The sequence below is a fragment of the Lygodium microphyllum genome, chromosome 1 (genome assembly GCF_053477565.2).
Source record: "Lygodium microphyllum isolate KBCC chromosome 1, Lygodium_microphyllum_v1.1.10, whole genome shotgun sequence".
Lineage (NCBI taxonomy): Eukaryota > Viridiplantae > Streptophyta > Polypodiopsida > Schizaeales > Lygodiaceae > Lygodium > Lygodium microphyllum.
Genome location: NC_141135.1, coordinates 263,509 through 285,515, shown reverse-complemented (window position 1 = coordinate 285,515; position 22,007 = coordinate 263,509).

The following is a 22,007-nucleotide window of genomic DNA, read 5'->3' as shown; positions in this document are numbered from 1 at the left end:
GAACCTCTGGCCAAAACCAAGCAACCACGACAGATCTTCCATGACCTATCCTGAAGAGAAATAGAGTAACCTACATCATGCAACTGACTAATAGAAATCAAGCTCTTACTGAGCATGGAAACATGTAAAACATCTCGAAGCATAAGAGAAGTTCCATTAGGCAAAGCTAGGTGTATGTCCCCTATACCAAGAATAGCATAAGTCTGCACAAGGCCCAAAGAAATGCATCCATCAAACTCCCTGTCAGTAGAGAACCATGGTTTATGTGGAGTAACATGACAAGATGCCATAGAATCCGATAGCCAATCTGAGGCGTAGGCCGTATCACTGAGCAAGAAAGTTGTAGGGAAACTAGATGATAGGAGTACATGCTCAACTGCATCATCATGGGTAACATCATGTACCTCACCACTAGTAATAGTGGTAACACCTGTTGCATCTCTTGTATCTCTGACTCTCTGCTCATGTCAAGGCTATCTCTAGTGTTGCTGCTCTCTAATCCATCTGAAAGATTTTCTTTTAACATGCCCAAGCTTCCCACAATGGAAGCATACATCTATAGAAGAAGATAAGGAATCCAAGTCATCATGAATAGAACTATCCATAGCATCCATGGAGCTCAAGGAGTCGAGGGTCGTCCCAATATAGGGAACCTGCTCATCAAGACAACTATCAGTAGAAGCACAAGTGGTAGAAGCATGCTGCTGCAAGTACTCTTCCATCCTCACTAGAGAGGGAAGCATAGAAGAATCAACTAGGGATGCAGAATCTCCCACATGAAAAAGACTCGTAGCTAAGTGCATGACATAACCAACCATAATAGTGTAAAGGCCAAGACATCTGTCAAAAGAGCATATAGTATTCAGCCATGAAATCAGCCCATAACCATAATGGCAAACATGACTCTGCAGTACATCATACCACATAGTAGCATCCAAGTCAATGCAAGACTGGTAAGTGGCATAAGATCCTGCAATGGTGAAGATCCAAGAGAAGCCCAAGTATCTGTACAACAAAATCCAAATAAGTGACTCTGTAAAGTACATGATAGTAGAAAAAGTGCATAGATGGGTAACCATCAAGAGCAATTGCTCTTGACATGTATGTGCAAAAGCAACCCAGCTAGCATAGAAGCTAGGCAACATAGAAGCAACAAAACTATAACTGCTAAGCCCAAGCACTATCAAGAAGTCCATTGATCAAGGAGTAACCCGCAAAGCACCAAGCATCAATGAGCAATGAAATCTCAATAACTAACTACCAAGAAAATGGAGCAAGCATTGCTCAAACATGTATCTCCATCCAAGTAAATCCAAGATCCATAATCGGAGCATTAAGGACCAAATAGCATCCAAGTTGCATAAGTGATAAGCCAACCAAATGAAAATTGCTCCACAAAATTCTCAAATGCAAGTTGATTCAAGCCCAAGTATCTTCCATACTGCAGCCGAGAGCCCAAAAGCATCCACATTAGACATCAGTCCCATAATGGGTAGCACGAGGCATAAACATTGTCAAGTGAAATGCCAGCTGCAAAGAAAATGACAGTGAGCCAAGAATTGAGCTCTACACTTTTTCTCAAGAAGCATCCGGGAGCATAAACATCAAAGTGGTATCATCCAAATACATTAGCATATCATCCCGAGTAGTCAGAAGCACTCGTAGACCATAGGTATAACCAAAGTAGAGGTAAAATAACCTGTCAACCAAGGTAGCATAAATCCCAATCAAAAAAGAAGTTTCCGCATCCAAATCAAGGCTCAATAGCTCTCAAATAGCATATCCAGGGATAAACCATGATGACCAAGCATAAATACATCCAACAGGATACTCGAATGTCAACAAAGAGCATTATGCATAAGCCATTCTTGATAAAACCTTGCTGCCCCAAACAATGTAAAGTAGTAAATCCATGCATAAATTGAGCTATGGAAGCTCAAACCAACTCCCAAAGAATCTCAAAACATTGGACAAACATCCCCAAAGCATTTGGGCATCAAATACCAAGCCTCGAGAGCATCACATAAGCTAAGAGCATGACATTTTCTTACTGTAAATCAACTTAGATCTGTCATACAGAAAATTATGTGATCAGAATTTGGCAGATCTGACATCACAATTGCATCGGGAGCATGCAAAAACCCCAAGTTAGACTCTTACCTTGCCTAAATCGGGTTCCAGATATGCCCGAGATATGATAAAAAATGGGATTTTTGAGCCAGATTTTGAAACAAGCGCAAAAAAACGTGAGCTACTATTATGGGGCTTGCTAGTTATGCTGAGGATAAGGGGGCAAATGGGGGCATACAAGGTGCCCAATGAAACCAAGGAACACCTGCAAAGAGCCTATGAGGGCCGGGGAGAGGCAGGAGATGAAATCTTACCTCGGGGGGAAGAAGCCATGGCTAGCATTGAAGCTCCAAGATTTAGGCCTTCAATCCGGGCTGAAGTAATGGGCCAAGCTCCATGATCAAGCTATGATCCAAAGCTCTGATACTAGTTGAAGGGGATGCAATAGCAATGGAGAAGGAGAAGAGAAAGATACCGAAGAGAAGAGCACACACAATGTAGGTGCTGTCCAACTGGACTGACAACCTTATTGCACTATCGTATTATATATGAATGAAGAATGGGCTATCACAGTGTACACGAGCAGTGTACACGGGCAGGCCTAGAGGCCTTTTACCCCAAAAAAGAGCTAGACAAATCGGAGGTCCATTGTAGGCATGAATCTACTTGAGTTAATCAGCCTCATCGACACCTTGGTGGAATAAGAGACAGCATATATGATAGATACCAGCATAAACCATAGATGCAATGAAGTGCTTGATGTGGGGGATTTCCTAGATGAAATCCAACGGATGGTGAGCAAGTATGACTTGCAAACCCGGATGGACCACCACGTGTAGGCCATTTGAGGATATATTAGCAAAACTGAAAGAGAAGAGGAAACTAGCGTGGGAAGCTTTGCAAGGCATAGTGGCATACAATCAGGAACAATACGCTAGAAGCTTGTGACATAATATCGAAATGCACGAGGTTCTAGCCCTAGCAAGCAAAAATAGGAGATGACCTAATGCAAAAAGTAAAAGAGCATTGGAAGACAACCTCACATTGAGCGAGCTTCTTATGAAGTGACTATTGAACAACGGGTCAACAGTAGAGCAGAGCGCCGATGCAATGGAAACCTCATTGCTTGTAGGATTAGGGGTTAACCAGGGCTCTAAGAGCCAATCAAGAATCCATATCATGTAGCTAAGCAGCTAGACAAGTACTAGCCAAACAATGACCCATATAGCTTCGTAGAGTAGTTTGAGCAAGTCTACGAGGCCAACGGCCTCACTGATCTTACTTTGCGCTCACAAGCTTTCTATCTATGCTTGGGAGATATGGATAGGACTTGGTACACAAGTCTTGAGATTGGCTTCAACAACCTCAAGAGTCTCTTCATTAAGAGATTCTCTGAGCCTGGGTACTTTGATAACCTTCTAGTATAGCTGATGAACGTCAAGTAAAAAGACAAGGAGGACATCAGAGACTACATCACCCAGGTGCGGAGTCTCTTCAAGAGGATCCCAACTAGCGAGTGACCTATCGAAAGAGCAGTCTCCAAAGTCTTCGTCAATGGGATACAAAGTGAGGAACTCTACAAGGCCTTGGCAGGCAATTCAGGCTTGCAGTGAGATGTGCTAGCTAGGGTCTTTGACAAGGCAATCAAAGTGGACAACCAACAATAAGAGAGAAGCTCCAAGAGCTTGACTCAAGAGGAAATAAATGCTAGAAATTATGGAAGAGTTTCAATGTCAAGTGAAAGATTAGGGCCAAGCACTTAGGATAAAGGAAAAGCACAGACGCAAGTTAGGAGCTAGCAGATATGAAGACAGAGCTAGTAAAATTACAAGAAATGATAAGACAACCAACACATCCTCAATTCCAATGCGTGTATTGTGGCAAAAACCGCCTTCCAGTGGAGTGTCAAGACCTAAGGTCCTGACCTTGCACCAATTGTGGTAGGTTTGGTCATAATGGCATGGATTGATGACTACCAAGGAGACTCCCATACTCACAACCATACAAAAAAGCTTACCTAGTGAATAGACTGCAAACTTCTTCAGAAGGAGAGCCCCATTGGCTCTCCCGGCACCTAATGATGCCAAACCATTCATTCCTAAGATGGAGATAAATGCCATAAGCATATCTAGGCTACCTAGACCCTACATAAGCCATCCATTGAGTGATGCTCCAGTCCACTATGTGGAGGAGTCGAATGACAAAGAGCCTTATGTGCACCCCTACGTGGCATATGACGAAGAGGGCAACACAATCCTTATGGATTACCCACCTATACCGATGATGGCACTAGGTAGAGGTAGGGGCAAAGGCTTTGGAGGGCAGACCCAAGAACTAATCTTGTGTTGGAACTACGGTCACCCAGGACACATCTCCTTACACTGCCCCGAACGAGAGCAGACTAATCGGGAAAAGGCCAATCTTAGATTCCTAGAGTGTGGAATCACTCACTTGTTTGCCAAATTCCATAGACGAGAGCCACTCCCTAGTGTAGCAAACAAGCCATTGATACCATTGGGGATGTTTAGAGTTGAGACATTTAACGGAGAGGATACACCCATCTTGTTGCGTGTCATGACCCACACACGGACAAAAAGTAGGCTATCTAGACCCAGAAACTTGGATGCAACCTCAATTGGAAAGAAGAGTCATAGGCGAAGGAGAAAGAAAGCTTACGCAAAGGTCACATTAAAAACCAAGAGTACCACGACGTTGCCTACTGAAAAAAAGGTGACACATGCAGAGGCAGAAACATCAGCTCCAAAGATGGCCGAGAAAGAGAGTGCAAAGATTGGGGAGTACCCCAACCCAAAGCACCAACTTGAGGCCATCAAAAAGGTCAAGGAGTGGGTAAAGGAAGCCCATAAGCACGTAAAGGATGCCGATCCCATATTGGAAGATGATATTGATGAAATCTCAAGCGTAAGCACACTAGTCTCACCTCCATGATCAAAGTCAAGAGACACACCTGCGCTGCAAGCAATGCCACTTAAACAGAGTCTACTATACACTATGGGCTAGCAAACCAATTAGAGCCATTGACCAAGAAACACAGTGTTAGGAGAGAGGCAAGTAGTGTAGGGATCTAAAATGGGCGTGATACTGGGTATAGGCCTCTCTAACACTCACAAGACAATCCCACACGGCCTCGTGGCTAGGAGCGTTCAAGGGACACACTGCCCTAATCACTACTATAGATATTGCGTTTATAGTGGAAGGTAGTCCAACGCTTGCCCTTCCTTACTCCTCAGAGGTAGATCCCATGTACCTTGGTGTAGTACAATAACATAATACAAACATAAAGGAGGCACCCCTTCGGCTAAATGTCATGGTCCCACTCTAGCTCTCTTACACCTCATGGATTAGCCCCAAGATGCAATGCTTTAACATAAAGCACATACGAATACACTCCACTCTTATATATTTCAAACATTCAAGGACATAAATTTTTCTCACTTGACCATTTTCCAAAGAACCCAATGCCTAGTCTATAGCTTGGGTTTCCTCATAACTCAGTGTAGGTCATGTGGTTGGCAATCAGTTGCTATGCATCCAGGAGTTACCATGTGATATGCACAATACACTTATGAATGACACACCTCATGCTCAAACATTTTATGATAAAAGAACAACAATGTGAGGTGCAAAAAACAATCCTTTAACTATTTCTAAGCTACTCATAATTACAGTGTTACTAGACACTAGCATCGAGTTTCCTCACGCTACTAGTCTCTCTTAAATTTAAATGGCGATTGGCCTATATACTATGCATAATCAAATAAATCAAAATTTAAAACATTTTTAGTGACCACTCACTTCCACAATCTCTTTTTCCTCCTACCATTTAGGTTTTGCATTCGTTGGGTAGCTATAATATTCATTTTTATGTGGTTTTTCACGTACAAATCGATAAAAACCATATTCTAACATAGAAACAAGGCTGAAATGAGGCTTATCCCTCATGCTCCAACCTTGTTATACGTTCACAAACATAAGATATATATTTTTCTAATTTTAAAGGTGTAAAAACTTTTTTTTCCTATTTTCTCTATTTTTCCAAATTTATTTGTCCAAAATTTATGATATTTCAAAATTATTGGTTATTTCTTGATCAATTATGCTTAACATTATTTCCATATTCATTTTCATCTCATATGAACCAAAAGACCCCAACAAAACCCTGAATTTTCATTATTTCCATGAAAACCGCTTGCGAGTTTTGTGCGTTTAGGAAAAAATCATTATACTATTGAATTTTTTTATTTTCTTTTATATTTATGAGAAAACACAGCATGGGGAACCAGAAGCAAACATTCTCAAGCAATTTCTTTAACCACTTATCATGAAATGAAAGGAAAGATCACTTATGCATAAAAATCGCAGTTTTGAGGCTCATATTTCATAGTTGGGAGGCCGCTAACGCTAATTTTCTTCCACTGATGCTCTCTCCAACTTTGATCTACAATCTTCTCCACTCTAGCAGCTTCATCATTTGCTCAAAAACATCCATCTCAACCCATCCCCCTCTCTTTTACATTGATCCATAGGAACAGTCCATAAGAGGAGAGAAAAGGGAGGAGAGCGAAAGACTAAAAACATATCTCTTTGTTTAATGCATCAAATTCAATCATTTATAGAGCAATGACGAGTGAAAAAATGAAGCATCTCACAGCCAAGAGCATTCCTTTGATGGTTGCAGGCCTGAAAAATGGATTTTTTAATGATTGGAGAGGGCATAGAAAAAATGACGCCCAGCTCCCCCAAAAAAAACGTTTTTTCCTCCGTGCCCCTTCATTCCACAAGCTTAAACTCAAGTTTTAAACCAAACCAGTTCAAGATTTTGGTTTCACACTTCTCGCTAAGTGCATTTTTCAATTTTGAGGGGGCAAACGTGCTCAAAATTGAGATCCGTGTGGACGGATGGTTTCGAGATGCTGAAATCTATAAATTTGGGACTCCGATCGAGGAACTGATACTTGCATTGCCTCCCTGGCATTGAACTCCATCTGGAAAACTCTAGCTCATTGATCCACGACTGTTTTATTTTCCATGATAATTTGGTCTTTTACGACCTTCTGGGCTCTTTTCCGCTTCAAAAATGGTCTTTAAAATCGGCTTTCATTGGCGACCACCGGATAGGGAAATTCAACCCGTCAAATCCCATGAACTGAGGTGCACAAATAAAACCAAAGAAAGCATCAAGCTGCCACAAAAAAAATACTCAACAAAGCACCGGATAGGGAAATTCAACCCGTCAAATCCCATGAATTGAGGTGCACAAACAACAACCAAAGAAAGCATCAAGCTGCCACAATTCAAGCTGCCACAAAAAATATACTCAACAAAGCACAAGAATAGCTCTCATTGTACCCCCGACAGAATCAAGGCATGAGAATCCACAAGGGATAGGCCCAACATAATCTAGCAAAAATCCAGAGCAAGTCACTAACCAACTGCTCTAACACTGATGACTGGCTAAAAATCCTATCAAAGAGGTCATCCTAGTAGTGGTTTGAACTGCCTACCTGACGTGGGCAACTAGACCAAGACCTCCTACTAGGCAATCCTATAGCTTGGTCATCATCGGTTCTTCTTATTATAACATATTTTCCTTTCACGGTTTCATACTCGTCGAGCATGTAAAAAGGAGGGAGATGAGTATAGGGTGACCCAAGGAGAACAAGGCATCGGCCTTAGGTCTTGATTCGGTAGACAAGAACCTACTAAGCTCTCGCAAGGAAACACTTAATCCTTTTCTTTCTCTCACTTCTATATTCACTCAAACCTTCCTTTTCTTTTTCGTTTCAGCTAGCTGCTGCCCCTAGGAAGACAAGGCATTGGCCCACTCATCCCTAGAAACCTACCAAGCCTCCGCAATGGAATAATCAACAACTTGTAGGAATTTTCTTCCTTTTCTTTTTCTTTTCTTATTGAGGGGTTAGAACCCCTTATTTCAAACCTATGTAATTTTATTTCTTAAACTCAAAACTTTATCCTCTTTTGAATATTTTCGAAGGCTTCTCTAAATGCCTCACACTAGTAGGGACTCCTAGGACATCTTCCTAGCAAGTAGGAAGGACAAGGGTCACAAGGACTTCCCTCTATCACAGGTCTTTAATGCTTGGCAATATCCTAACAAGAGGTAGACAACTACTCAAATTCTCCCTAGATATACCTAACCAAACCTTAGGACTTCATGCCGTGATTGTCAGTCCTTAACAAATGAAAAGAAACTAACGCCTACATACACCTATAACACTTTTATCTTAAAGGAAAAACTTGGAAATGGAATGATGCCACCTGGAATGGCCAAAAGAAGCTCCTATGCAGCAAAGGCTCCCTCTAGGTTCCACTCAACTTGTCTAGCACAAGACTAAAACAGAAAACTAATAACCACACCTACACTAGATAGACACATGGCTCTCTTGGCCTAAAGAAATAGAACATTTTAATCAACCAAATACAAGGTTTTCTTGGCATACACATTGCATCCTATATGGCTAGCCACCAAGATGAACCAAAGATGTCATGAGATGTAAGGGCTAGCCCCATCTCTTATGCCACACAGCTCAAGGCTTGATCTTGGGCTTTTTTAGATGCACTAGCCTAAGCCTTTCTACCGATATCTTAGCAATAAGGCCCATCCCTTCTTGGGTATTATGAGTTGAATGAGCGACCCTCTTAGGCTTATATATCTAATCTCCTTGGTTATTATTCAAATGGATCGGTTGTCCCAACTTTCCAGAAGCTCTGCCTACAAGGAGAATCATAGATTTATGATCATTCAACCCTTCCTTACTTGGATCATTACATGCATCAATTGTATAACCCAAACTAGGTAGAGCTTCAGACCTAGGCCCATCACCTAGATGCATATTAGGGTAGTGCACATAATCAAATGTATCAATATGGCATTTGGTCTCCTCCTCCGAATTCATCAAAGCATACCCACATGGAATGCTTGGCCTTCCACCTAACGCACCAATAGTATTATAGGGGTTTTGGGCCTCCAAACCCATCTTACATTTCTCTTTATATGCTTATATATTCTTAATTTGCCACATTGGTCTAATGGAATCAATGTGGGCCTATTGCTATGGCTAGCTGGCCTCACATCCTTATGACTTCCATCAAGCACAAATGGACCTTCAAACACCATATTAGGGAATATGGGAAATTTCCATAAGTTCGGGACATGTGATCAAATATTTGGATTTGTCATAACTTGAACACTATAACTCCAAATTGAGTGCTCTATAGCTCAATAGATTTCATTTTTCAAGCACTTTCTAATGATAGGTCACATCATATGGATTTGAGAAACTTATGGGCATGTTATCCGGGTGCCACATTTTTATTATTCAAAAAATGGGAATTGGGAGATTTTCAAACTCATTAATATTGTGTTTTCATTATTCTACATCTTCTTCACATGAAATGTCTTTACTTGCCTTTATCCACTCTACAAGGTTGATTATTCATAGGAACCATGCTCTTACTAAAAGGAATAGCATCTACTCAAAAGCATGATTCATCCACAAATGGGAAAGGTTTTTCAAGAGCCTTACTAGGAGCACAACTAGAACTACTCATAACATGCTTAACCACACTTTGTGTGCCCAATGGTTCTATCACTAGTGCCTCCATAGCTACCTCTCATGGAAGTGCTACAAGCCCTAATGGGACTTGCCTGACTTGAAGCTTTTTAACCAAGAGACACACTATCACTGCGCGTAGGACTCCCATTTTTGGCTACCAAGATCCCCCACAAAGGTTTTCTAGATATCAACAAATAAATTGTCTCCTTGTAGAAACGAATGGATACTAGGATGCACTTGTAGTGAGCGGAGAAAACTCCAAAAGTTCTCCCAGCATCTTTAAATATACTGCTCATAGTCAATTGTGTGCATCTTGGCCTCTTTTAATGACTTAGGATCTCACATTTGTTTGAAAGAAAAGTTGCAGCATTGGAATGTGTGCACAAGAGGGAGAAAGAGGCTCAAAGTACAAGAACAAATTCTTGTTTAATAAGTTGCACAAGGTACAACTTGGGTACACTCTATCTCACACTTGATAGTGACCCATACGCTATTTATATAGCCTCTGCCAAGCTAGGGTTAGGGTTTCCCTTGCCCCTAAGGCTATTCACACCCATCTAACCTCATACTCCCTTGCTTATAGTGGGTTCCTATGCCTATCTTATAACACCCCCCTCAATGCCAGGGTGGCATTGGATTACAAGGCATATAAGATGTCCCTCCCCCTTCTTGGGATGCCTTTATAAATTAGGCTTACAAGATGTTTTAGATAGATGATTTAAAGAGTCAAAATAGTCGATCTTCAAATGGATTGGTGGCATAATTGGCCACCAATTCTTTGGGTACAGTAGGAGTGTTGGGGCATTTACTAGTGATATGCCCTATCTTCTTGCATTTGTTACATTTCATTTTCTCGGGATACTTCTTCTAACAATTGTTTACAAGATGTCCTTTTTTCTTACAGAAAGAACATCTAGTGAGAGTTGTATATACCAATACTTGATCACGGGAAGTTGAAGATGCCTGACTGTTGTGGCTTTCTTTGTGGTTCCTCTTTTCTTCATCCAAACAGGATTGAATGGTACTTGCCAATGTAGGATATGGAATGTTGGTGAGAGTGGTTACAAGAGTAGGAAACACCTATTTTACAGCTTTTACGAGAATACCAATAACATCTTTTTCATGTATTGGAGCTTATACAGAGGCAAGCTGTGCCATAAGTCCCTTCATGTGAGAGATGAATTTTCCCAAATCTTCTCTTGATTTATATTCTAAGCTAAAGAATTCGATTTTAAGGAAGATTTTAGTATTTTTACTAGTGGCTCCATAGAGCTTTTCAAGCTCATCCCATTTTTCTTTAGCAGTGTTTAGTTGATCAACATGATGAATCAGGGACTCATCTAAGTGTAGCATTATGATTGCTTGGGCACATTGGTCATCCTCTATATCAATTAGATTTGCAGAGTTTACAACTCTAGTGCCTTGAATGAGAGGCCAATACCCTCTCTCCATCATTTTGTACTTTATAAGTACCTGCCATGGGTGAAAATATTTGCCATCAAACTTTCGAATTTGAGGACGAACATCAACATATGTTGTGGTCATTGGGAAGGTCTTACCACTTGTTAGGATAAGGGCAGTTTCTAGTCCCTTACAAATTTTCCACTGAATGTGGAAGCAAATCAAACAATTGAAATCAAAGTTGCAATGAGGAGAAAGGTAGAAAATCATACAAATGTAATATTTCAAGGTATGACTGTGGTGGTCCTTTCTTATGTGCAATCTTCTTCCGAGGTTTAATAGTCTTTTTAGGTTTTAATGAAGTAAACCTAGACTAGACTTCAGGCTCCTCCTTGTGGTATGGCTTAGTGGATGAAGCTTGTGTTGGACAAGGTTTGTCTATGATCTCAATGCTTTTTGTTGATGATTCTGAGGAGAGTACAATGACACTCATGCTTTTGATTTCATTGACCAATGTACTTGAAACAAAGTCACTCAAGATATGCAATACACTTCTAGTGTATGATGGTCTATGTGTTTATAATTGTATACATAGACTTACAATCTTAAGCATAGCACTTAGTTGTTTTCATTTTTTGATAAAAGCATTCAGATTGTGTAGGTATTAGCAGCAATGATGATTTAAACAAAGTTCCTTAGTGCTTACAAACACTCATCTGTAGCTCATGTTGCTAGAGATGGTAAATGTCGGTCTTAATGAGCTTGATGTTGACTCTTTGAGTAGAGGAACTTCTAAAATGAGATTCCCAGATTAATAACACACTCTATAAGAGTGATTAAAATCATTGTTGATGACCAAACATTGAAAAAAAAATGAAAATGGATGAAGCTTGAAGCTCTTAGCTATGGCTGCCAGAGACCCATAGTTAGGGTTTTGATCTTTGCAGGCTGTAGGAGATGAATCGGTACAAACCCTCTTAGGTGAGTATAGTCCTCTATAGGGGCTACAATAGCCCTAAGATAGTCGGCATTATTGCACCCTGTACCAGAGAACTTTAGCTCGAATCAGGTTGCTGCAAAAACTGCGCCAAATCTGCGATTTCTGCAATGTCATCCACCACGTCGACTAATGACCACCATTATTGTGCCAGGCTGAATCGCCCTGAGTTGCTGAAGAGTTCCTCAGAAGGAACAATGAGCTGAAATGGCCTCCTTTGTCCTCCCCCAGTCCTCCATCAAAGGTGGGTCTGGTTTGGCTATGGAGGCAAGAGGTAAAGATGAAGATGATGGACTATCTTATGCACTTAGTGAGGCTCAGGGTATAGGAAGCTGAGGGGATCAAAGGAGGCTGTGATACCATGTTTGAAAGCAGAGTTGCAGCATTGGAATGTGTGCACAAGAGGGATAAAGAGACTCAAAGTACAAGAACAAATTCTTGTTTAATAAGTTGCTCAAGGTACAACTTGGGTACACTCTATCTCACACTTGATAGTGACCCATAGGCTGTTTATATAGCCTCTACCAAGCTAGGGTTAGGGTTTCCCTTGCCCCTAAGGCTATTCACACCCATCTGCCCTCATACTCCCTTGCTTATAGTGGGTTCCTATGCCTATCTTCTAACAACATTCTCACTTGGATTTGCATAGTAAGCACTAGACCACTCATAAAGAGCTCACCTAGCACATCACCTAGCAATATAGTGGCTCTTCTTGGCCAAAGCCTGAGAATATCATCAAAGGCTCTAGCGTATTCTTTAGGCAAAAGGGTAAAACTCCTAACTAATCTGTAGAAGCTTCCCTAAAACCTTGTTCATAGGCACCTTCTTTTTGTATTCATCTAAAAGTTTATCACATAGCTCATTGAAGGATTTAATCAACTCTCTTGGGAGGCTCCAGTATCATTTCCTAGCTTCTCCCTTTAGGGTGCTTGAGAATACGAGCATCTGTTGTATATCAATAAACCCACTTGCAAGGTAAGTTAGGCCATATTATTTTATGTGCAATACTAGATCCTCCTTTACTAGCCCATGAAACACTAGGAGATCCCTATAAGGAGGAGGGCATTTAGTCCTCTCCTTCAGGATCAAGATTGGGTCATCAAAATCTTCGTATTCATCTTGACTTAATACCCGCATGTCAAGGTTTCTAATCTCTTCCGTTTCCACCTTTATCATTGTAGAAGAGTCATCAATTCCCTAGGATTCCCTTTTTGCCAACTCACAAAGTGGTCTAGGGAGCCTATGGCTTTTAGCATATCATGCCGATCCTTTCTCAGAGGATCTTCCATACCGTGCCCATCCAACGGCCATTCCCTAATGGATTTATACAAGAGCTTTTGCCCTTCATAAAAAACCAATGTATTGACATTATCTAAAGCTTGTGGGTTGGGCCTTTTAAGCAATGTCTTCCCCTTAACAACCAAGGCTTCCAATGTCCTTGTGAGGTCTAATATTGTAGCATGGTGACCCACCACATGGGGTGTTTCAGCCATAAGCAAATTCCATTGTATATTCATTGATGTCCCATGGTGTTACAACTTTAGCATGATCGTTGGTCAATGCTAGAAATGCCATGGACAACGTGCTTCTTGCATATCCTCTAGCCTGATGAATGGTTGTGCACAATGTTTCTTGAATAGAGACTGCACCAAGGTGAACCTCAGCCCATGCCATCATGCTAGAGGATGGACTAGCTGCTAAATGCATACTTTTCACTTTACCTAAATCATTTCTTGTAGAGGATTCAGTCTCTATGTAATTAATTAGGTCTATTAGGAGATTTTGAATATGGCAAGTCAATTGTTTGAAACCCTGGACAAACCCCATTGTATAAACACTTTTGTGCATTCCTAATGGATAGGGTTATAAATTTTAAGTCCCTTTTTTACCAAAGTCCAAAATTATTAGCAACTCTCGGCAAACACACCACCTTTCGGAACCTAAAACGGGCCCGACTTTGGCTATAGGCACTAGCCGGGCCTCTCTAACACTCACAAGACAACCCCACATGGCCTCGCGGCCAGGAGCATCCAAGGGACACACTTCCCTAATCACTAGTGTAGATATTGCATTTGTAGTGGAATGTAGTGCAACAATTGCCCTTCCTTACTCCTCAGAGAGATTCCACACATCTTGGTGTAGTACACCAATGTAATACAAAGATAAAGGAGGCACCCCTCTAGCTAAATGTCGTGGCTCTACTACTGCAACTCTCCTACACCTTAGGAATTGGCCACAACAATGCGTTGCTTTAACATAAAGCACATACGAACACACTCCACTCTTATATATTTCAAACATTCCAAGATATAAAATTCCTCAATTGACCATTTTCCAAAGGACCCAACACCTAGCCTACAGCTTGGGTTTCTTCATAACTCAGCGTAGGTCATGTGCTTGGCAATCAATTGCTATGCATCTAGGAGTTACCATGTGATATGCACAATGCAATTGTGAATGACACACCTCATGCTCAAATATTTTATGAAAAAATAAAGGCAACGTGAGGTGTAAAAAACAATCCTTTAATGATTTCCAAGCTTTGCATAATTGCAGCGTTAATAGAGACTAGCACTCAATTTTCTCATGCTACTAGTCTCTCTTAAATTTAAATGCTAATCAGCCTGTATGCTCTGCATAATCAAATAAGTAAAAAATTAAAATATTTTTAGCAACCACTCACTTTCACAATCCCTCTTTCCTCCTACTGTTTAGGTTTTGTATTCATTGGGGGTAGGTGTAACATTCATTTTTATGTTGTTTTTCATATACAAATCAATAAAAAGCATACTCTAACATAGAAACAAGGCTGAACTGAGGCTTCTCCCTCATGCTCGAGCCTTGTTATACGTTCACAAATATAAAATATATTTTTTCTAAATTTTTAGATGCAAAAACTATTTTTTTCCATATTTATTTGTTCAAAAATTATGATATTTCAAAATTATTGGTTTTTTCTTGATCAACTATGCTCAACATTATTTCCATATTCAGTTTTATCTCATATGATCCCAAAAAACCTAATAGAACCCCTAAATTTCATTATTTCCATGAGAACTGCAACTTGTGGGTTTTGTGTGTTTTGGAGAAAATCATTATACTACTAAATTTTCTGATTTTCTTTAATATTTCTGAGAAAACACAGTATGGAAAACCAAAACCAATCATTCTTAAGAAATTTCTTCAACCACTTATCATGAAATGAAAGGAAAGATCACTTATGTATAAAAATCGTGGTTTTGAGGCTCGTATTCCATAGTTGGGAGGCTGTTTGGGAGGCTCTTGACGCTTATTTTCTATCATTGCCACTCTCTCCAACTCTGATCTATGATCTTTTCTACTCCAACTTCATCGTTTTCCCAAAAACATCCATCTCAACCCATCCCCCTTTCTTTTACATTGATCTGTAAGAACAATCCATAAGAGGAGAGAGGAGGGAGGAGAGAGAAATACAAAAAACAAATCTCTTTGTTTAACGCATCAAATTTGATCATTTCTAGAGTGATGATAGGTAAAAGAATGGAGCATCTCACAGTCAAGAGTAGTGTTGTGATGGTTGCAAGCCTAAAAAATGGATTTTTTAATTATTGGAGAGGGTACCAAAAAAATGCTCCCTGCCCCCAAGTTTTAAACCAATCGGTTCAAGATTTTGGTTTCACACTTCCCACAAAGTGGATTTTTTTAATTTCAAGGGAAAAAATGTGCTTAGAATTGAGATCCATCTAGAGGGATGGCTTCGTAACGCCGAAATCTATAAACCTGGAACTCATAATGCACTTTTCAGCTCCCGGATCATATAGTTGCTTCATAATGCAAAACCTTACAGGGATTAAATGGGGGTCAAACGGACTCTGATCGACAAATCGAGACTTCCGTTCGCTCCCTGGCATTGATCTCCATCTAGAAAAATTCCAGCTCATCGATCTGCAACCATTCCATTTTACATGAAAATTTGGTATTTTACAGCCTCTCGAGCTTTTTCTTGCTTGAAAAATGGTCTTTAAAATCGGCTCTCAAGTAGCTAATGACCTCCTCACCGCACTAGTGACCACCCTTGTGACTCTAAGCCTAGGAGATAGGCTTAGGAAATATCCACACTATGGCAGGAATTGAAGCAGTGGGTTGAAGGATCAATGAAGCAAGGGGCAACTGATCTATACGATCATGGTGCAATAACTTAGATACCCGGTCTGATGCACTCAATGACGAAGTCCTTATAGGTTAACACCAAAATGCATGTAGTCTTACTAGTCCTAGCTCTAGGAAACACCACAAGAAAGGGAATTGTAGATATGGGAGTAGGAGTTAGTGTCATGAGCCACGCAGTACTCCAGGACTGGGGTAATCCACTTGTTTAGAATGCTAGCTTCAACGTTACCCTAGACAATGGAATGAAAGTGCAACCATTTGGAGTGTTAAGGAACTGGCCTTCGAAGATTGCAGGAATCCAATTCTCTATTTACTTTATAGTCATGAAGGGAGTGGACTTTGACATCCTTTTAGACCGACCCTGGATGCGTAATGCACGGGTCATTGAAGACTAGGGCAATGGTTTGATCTTCTTAGGCAATCGAACAAAGGCAGTTAAAGTAGAGATGGATACATGGAAGACCACACCAATCGACCTAGATGCCATCTCCACCATGACAAAGGGTGATGCGCAAATTAGAAAATCTTATAGGCTACTAACCAAATATATCCCTTGCGCCCTGAGGATGAGCAAGATTGGATGCACGTGCTCGCCATAATCAATGATCTGCCATTCTCAGACAGTGAGGAGTATGAGCCAACCACTAAGACAACTGATAAGCATAGAAACACACCCTTAGTGCCAATTTGCATGATGGCAAAAAGGTCCAATGGAAAATCCAATCCTATCAAACTCAACGTCCCAAGTAACAAGCAAGAACTCTTGGAGATCCTAGAATATGTGACAACCAAGCTAGCTAGCAATCTAGCCACTAACCTTAAACCTCTCCAAGATCTCTTGGACAAACGTAAGTGGCATTGGACCAAAGTGTACAATTTAAACCTAACATAAAATTGGGCCCTAGTGACACTGATGAGAAGGAAAGACCTATCCAGACCTAGGAGACAATGAGTAATCAAAGGAGGATGGTTCTAGCGAAAAATATGAGGATTGATGTTTTTTCAGTGATGGAAGTGAAGGAAAGATGGACACAATAGAATATGACACTGAGGGAAGGGTGATAGAGAAAATTCAAGTTGACTCCAACCCAATAGAAAGAATGCTTTTAGAATAGAGAGAGGAGTCATGCACATGAATTGCGGTTGAACCTAGTTGGAGCACGTAAGGGCAATTGACTACAACCAAGTAGGCATTACCTAGCCGAATGCTTCACCAGTGCTTAGGACAGAGTCACCGTTTGAACTATGACCACCAAGCGAGACTCGCTCTTCTAGCAAAGATGGAGGGTTCAATTGTGAGTCAGAGGTAAGTTCAGACAGTGATCTTAAGGTGCCGAAAACAACCTAAGACTAGATGCACCAAAGAGGACCTACCAGTCCATCTCATGTGCCAAAGGTCGAAGGAAGAATGACACAAACAGCCTAGGGATACGTAGGCTCAAAAGTAAAGGAAGCTGCAAGTCTTGCCAAAGCAATTTACTAAGTTTAAGAAGGGAAACATGGTAGTGATCTTGCAAGGAGCCAAACAATAGGGACAAGCAAGAAAACCGATAGAAGGACCAGCCAAGGTCAAGGAGGTTGATCTGGCCAAGGAAGGGAAGACACCCTGACTTATCTTTATTGACGCTGATGACTTGACCAAGGAAGAGGAGGCAAGTCTCCTTGCTCTCTTGTGAGAGTACAGGGATGTCTTTGCTTGGTCCCTTCATAAGCTGAAAGAGGTAGATCCAAGTGTTGTAACTTATAAAATCCCCATGACCCCCATGAAAGGTGAGAAGGATCGAGGAGAGCTATGGCGGGAGAGCAAAAGCAAGAGAGAGACTCACAATGTGGAAAATCCAATAGTCACAATGTATGACTGGCCTTCCCTTTATTCATATGTCACTAAAAGATTAAAGAATAAAGTGACGGTGACGGGCACCCCACCACTTATAGTGTGTAGGCACAGGTACTGTCAGTATAGTAATACATGGGCAGCTAGCTGAAGGCGCCTTTACCCCCAACAACCTACATCCCAAGACTCATTAAGAGTTCCAAGCAAGAACAACGGAGTTACATCCTCTTTGAAATCAATGCCCTATGAAACCAAGTTCTTAAGAATACCATGAAACTGGCTCAGATGATTTGACATGGTAACATTCTCAGAGATCCATAAGCTGTTTCAGCCAATATATTTGACTTGCAGGAATTTGCTTGTTATAGAGGTTCTTGATCTTATCCCAAAGTTTCCAAGAACTTTGTGCTTCCTTAACCACATTGTAATGTACCTATTCAGTGAGAGACAAGATGAGGGTGGACTTGCATAACTCATTAAGCTCCATCCATTCATCATTAGTTATAGTGTTAGGTTGCTCTCCACATAATCTTAGTGTCTTTATCTGCGACCTCCCAAACTTGGCTCTTCCAATAGGCATAATTTGTACCATCAAGCTTACTGATGTTGAAGATAGCACTGTCAATGGAAGATGTCATATTGCAAGCTGAAACAACAATTATTTCATGATATTGCCCACCAAGTACCATCAAAAGTACATCAAACTAGGATGATTCAGCATGAAAAATACATGACAGTCCAGAGATATATGCTTGCTATAGCTAATAGTGGAAAAAACCCAATATTCAAAGTCAATCACTGATTATCAATGCAAAACTAACATCAAGCAAGAATAAACAGGCATGTAACAGTCAAACTGACATGAGTCAACACCCAAGAACGTCAGACAAAGTCTGTCAATAAAGTCAGTACACCCCCCAATTAACAGGGCAAAATGTACATACCACTACCAAGACCTAACACATGTCGATGTCCACTCAGTGAATACAAAGCCAAATTTGCCCAAGTACATCTACATGGACCAAGGTATATCAACCATATATCAACCATACATCATCCACGAGAGGAGATCCTCTCGGTCTCAAGGATCCAAAAGCTCAATATGCATAACCCACACTACTCAATTTTTTATAAGCATACAAAGGCGCTCCTACTAGCACAAAAGTCGTAAGTGTCAAGCAAATAAGCTCAAAAAGCATGTAAGAGCACCAATGACGAACTATCCAAGATCATACATCAGTAAAACATCCAAAGAATATGAGTGGTTAAGTATCCAATGATATCATCCAATGTCATGAAGACAATCCCAATCAATCTCTAACGAGGCAAAGCAAGACCAAAATAAGCTCTAGAATATCCAAAGTCAAGCCCAAACAAAGCTCTAGTAGCATTCAAGTTCAAACAATGTAACTAGAATGTGTAGGTAACATAAGCATCAAGCATGTACCAACGGGTCATACATAAACCATAGGTATAATGTTTGTCATAAAGCATTCCAGTGTAGACCAATGTCAAGTAAATGCAAACCAATAAGGATCTCAAACAAGGCTCAAAATATATTCTGGAACCATCCAAAGAATTTTCCAACCTTCATTTGCATCCTAGTAGTCATATGAAACGCCCGAGAAGCACCGTGTGACCAATAGGTAAAGCATAAAGTGACTAAATAAGCTTCAACCCTAAAGTGTACAGTAGTGATTTACTGTGTAAAATTGAGTATTTTATGCCACTAAATCAGCTCCAAATGATGGCCAATCAATAGGCATACATTCCCCTAACATTCGGGACCAACCGGGCATCAAATTTCAATGCCAACCAAGCATAAACATAAAATGCTAATGTAACATTGTTTGTGGCTTCCTATGGACTGTGGAAAATTGTCCTGGGATGAGGTAAATCAGTCCACAAATAAATTCCAATGATAAACCACCAATCCTAAGCATCAAGGGGGTAATCCAAGTGCCAAATGAAGTGTTTTTAAGCTGCTAATGGGTGCCAAGGGAGGGCTGAAGTGAAAGACAAAGTTTTGAAAGTCTTCAAGCTAGCCCAAATAGGGTTGATGTTACTAGCTATGTTGCTTATCCACATGGCATTAATGGGGTGGAAGGGAGGCTCAAGTAGGGCCTAAAGAGGGCATATACAAAACCTTGTCAAGCATAATCAAGCAAGACCCAAGATATGAAATGGGGTAGCTCCAATGGTTGGAGCTACGACTGCCGCTTCTTTCTGTACCTTGAAAACTAAAATAAAACACTCAAAAGAATGCTTCAATACCTCTGAAGGAATGCCCTAATGTTGAATGCTGAAATGACTAGATTTTTTGGTTGATTTTTGTTATTTTTTAGGCTTGAATGGTTGATTTTTTATGGATTTTGAGTGATGTTTGGTTGTTTTGGAAGTGTTTGAGAGTGTTTTTTTATGATATTGATTATTTTTTGGAAGCTCATGATAATTCTTAGTAGAAATACGAGGCTCTATGATGTTTTGATAGGTTATGTTAAGGTTCTGATTAGTTCTGATACCTTCCGTTTAGCTTTTTTTTTGTTATGCCTTTCTTCTGTATGAAGCATGGATTGATGATTGATGAAGATTGAGGTCTTTTGAAAGCTTATTGAATGGTTTTCTAATAGTTTGGAATGGTTTTAGTATGAGTTATGAGGTTCTGATGTTTTCTATTGATAGAGCCTATGTTCGTGCTGTGTTCCTATTCTGTTATGTTCTATATGCTTCTGTAAAGTGTCATGTGGAATGTATGTGTGACTTTGGAAAAGTTTTCTAGCCTTGCAAAGAGGTGAATGTAGGTTCAAAAGAGCTCAAGAAAGTGGAAGAAGTACCTGCTGAAGACTCAAGAGAAGACTAGATTGAAGTGACAGTAGTGAGCTATGAAGAGTCACTGTAGTGGCTCTGGTGATAGATGATTTTTGATGTCGAGAAGTGCTTAAAAATAGCCAAAAATTCTAAATTTCAAGGAAAAAATAGACTTCATCAAAGGCAGCAGCTGCATTTAGTACAATTTTAAGCGGCAAGTCCTTAAAGTGCTAGTGCTTATTTTCATGAAAAATCAAACGGTGGCGGATGGCCAAGTTGGAGTTGGCTGGATGCAAAATGACATCAGGAATCCAATGCAAGTCTCGGCTCTCTATTCCAATGTCGCTTGATCCCCCATTTAATCCCCGCAAGGTTCGGGGTTGTGAAGCGGCTATTGGATCTGGAAGCTAGGAAGGGCATGACAAAGGCCATGTTTATGAATTTCGATGCCTCAAAGATGTCTGTCCAGACTGATTTTGATTCTGACGTTGTTTGCCCCCTTAAAACTGAAAAACCCACTTATCGATGGTGTGAATGGGAAGGCATGAACTAGTTGTTTTGGAGCTTTAAGGCTAAAGCTTGATTAGTTAAGAGGAAAAACTCAAGAAATGAAATGCCATGTGGGGGGGGGGGGGTCAGGTTTTCGACACCTCCCAAATCCCCATTTTTTAATGATTTCTGATCAGCCTGAGAGGAGAGGAATGCTCTTGGGCCTGAGATGCCTCTATTATTCACCCTCCATCACCAAAAATAGAACAAGAATTGATGCACTAAGTAAAGAGAATGAAAATTAGTATTTCTCTCTCCTCCCTCTCTCTCCTGCAAGGGGCAGTTCATGCCCATGGAGAAGAATGAAGACCGATTGAAGAATGCTTGTCCGGCGGTGTACCAGATTGCTTCCAATTCAAGTGGGCCTAAAGATGGATGATTAAAGATGAATGGTGGACTATTTTGCTATCCAAATTAGATTTTTTAAAACCCATAAAGAGGTAAAGAACTAGTAATTTACAAAGAAAAATTACTTGTTTTTTATATTTGATTGAGTCAATGTTGTTCTTATGGAGTGAAAATTGGTAGCAATGTTGTTCACTATTTTTTCTATGCTTCCATGATGAAAAAATCAGAAAACAAAAAGTTAAAATGCTGGAAA